The sequence below is a fragment of the Meleagris gallopavo genome, chromosome 2 (assembly GCF_000146605.3).
Source record: "Meleagris gallopavo isolate NT-WF06-2002-E0010 breed Aviagen turkey brand Nicholas breeding stock chromosome 2, Turkey_5.1, whole genome shotgun sequence".
Taxonomy (NCBI): domain Eukaryota; kingdom Metazoa; phylum Chordata; class Aves; order Galliformes; family Phasianidae; genus Meleagris; species Meleagris gallopavo.
Window position 1 is genome coordinate 96,165,027 of NC_015012.2, and position 2,349 is coordinate 96,167,375.

At 36.4% G+C, this 2,349-nt stretch overlaps 1 long non-coding RNA gene across 1 annotated transcript; it reads right to left on the minus strand.

Annotated features, from left to right (window-relative positions):
- Positions 1-2,343, minus strand: LOC109366293. Its single transcript, XR_002112548.2, has 2 exons — positions 2,019-2,343; positions 1-1,431 (listed from the first exon to the last, which is right to left on the minus strand). It is a non-coding gene; the product is annotated as an uncharacterized LOC109366293 (long non-coding RNA).
- Positions 2,344-2,349: the final 6 nt, after the last annotated feature.

Sequence of the window (2,349 nt, forward strand, 5' to 3'; positions counted from 1 at the left end):
TTAACACTATGAGAGTGGTCAAACACTTCCCCAGGTTTCCTATGGTTGACAACCTAAGCCTGCCAGTGCTCAAGAGTCATTTGGATAATGTCCTCAATAATATCCTTTAACTTTTCAATAGCCATGACGTGGTCAGACAGTTGCACCAGATATCTTTGTGCATCCCCTATTCCGACTAACCTAATCTATTCCAGCCTCTTAAGAGTGCTATTTTCCCAGGTTGATTACCCCCATCTGATAACTGAATTGTAATGAAATACAACTGTTCACGCACACACACGCACACACACGCACACACACGCACACACTTGCATCCTGAAAAGAAACAGATGAAAATCCTACCCCTTTAAAACCAAACAATAAGGATTAATCAGTTATGGGTCACTTTGTTTCTTGATATTCAAACTTGTCAGCAACTACCCTCTATGAACCATCTCCAATGACAGAACTAAAATAGCTTAAATATAAGCCAGCAGTTCTCTAGCACTTAAATCATTTAAGGCAGAAAGACTAATACAGAAGATTTTAAGGAGCTTTCATAACATAGCTAAAACAAACAAACAAAAGTTCTTCACCCTTACTCCCATAACTTTCCCTTCGTTTATTGCCAATTTCATCTGTCCTTTCTATTTCTGTTTGCCAAACTGATCTTTCATTGAACTTGTCCTTTTCAATTCACTTTTCATCCTGTATTTGTCAGTCTTCCTTTTACCTTTTCTTCTCCTTTGTTTTTTTCCTCCAAATCACTTCATGTCATTTTCTTTTCACTTCACTAGTTCCTCACTGACCAAAGTGGCAAGTGGAACGTGCAGGAGCAACGCACAAATTATTCTGGAGAGTATCCACAGCTTCACACTCAACAGTTTTCTGTCTGTATAGGAAGGCTAGGCCTCCCTAAAGCAGATTTGCACTCTTCCGTGCTATTCTAGAAAGCAAGGACTTTTGCAGCTTCAGAACAGCTCTCATATCACAGGTTCCACTGTAGTATTAAGTACCTTTTTTGTATCTCCTCCACAAAAAACAAAAACAAAACAAAACAAAAAACAGAAAAAACCTTCAACATATTCTGTGAAAGCAAATAGCAACACTGTAGCATTATAAACTTGTATCCAATACTGACATTTACAATTATCATTACTCTCTTTTCACTGCATCATTAACATCCCAGACACAACTACCACAGTGACACACCAAGTCAGACTACGACCTTTAATAGCACAGCCTTGACTACCTTAAACTGCAAGAATTTCAGTCTCAAATACTGCAAGAGGTTCCAGACTGTAAGATTTGGAAATTCCAAACAGAGACAGATACAGAGTCAATACTTCCTGTTGTCAGATGGAAAACGCAAGGGTCCGCCAGCTTAATTCTTTCCAACTGTTCTCAGCTAATTTTAGTGTTGAGCATAATGCAGGGGATACTTCCATTCACCTTTGAGGAATGAAAAGGTAAGAGGTAAGAAGAATTAGGCTAGAATGAATGTCAAGTCTATCCATGCCATTCAATACATATTTTTCATTAATTTTAAAATTGACAAGCAGCTCATTAGTTTCCTGGGCTTCAGTACAGGTCAGGGTAATATTAGCACTAACACCACAAGTAAAGTCCAGGTCAATACTGAAGGGTATTGCTTTGCATTTCTTTTTTTTTTTTTCCTCAACTTGAAGTTAATATCTTTTTTAGCTAAAGAGAACCAGATTGCTATTTCAAGATTTTTATTAAATGGTCAAGATTTCTATTGATTCCGTTTAGATCATACTCTAAATCCCCATAAGAATACTACTAATTCTTTCTCCTTTAATAATTCACATTAAAAACAAATTCAAAAACATTTCTGTAATTCTACACCAGATTTTCAGTACCAAATCTGAAATAAAACAAATTTTTAGGTGGCAACATTGATAGTCTGACATTTTTAAGGAATATCACAACACAGTTTTTCAAAAATAAAACATATTCTGCAAAACAAAACAAAAAAGTCATTTAAGAGATGATTGAAAACATAACTGTGTGCTTACCATTCTCTCTTGAACACTGAAACAAGCCAGTGCTGGGAGGTCAGTCAGACCACAATTCGCATCTCAGAAGAAACGATGGACACCGCTGTACAGAAATCAGTTTGCCTCCACAGTCTCCTTGCCAGGGAGCGTTTCACAACGTAGACATTTTTCAGAATACTGAGATTCTATAAGAACTTCACTTGAGATGTGAAGGTTTCCTAATACTTCCCGAAACAGAACTTACATCCAAAGTAAAGAATTGTGAGAGAGAAACATGGAGTTCTATCAAAACCAGAGATAGAAGCTTATAGAATACATTACTATTTTCTTTAAACTTTTTTTTTTTTTT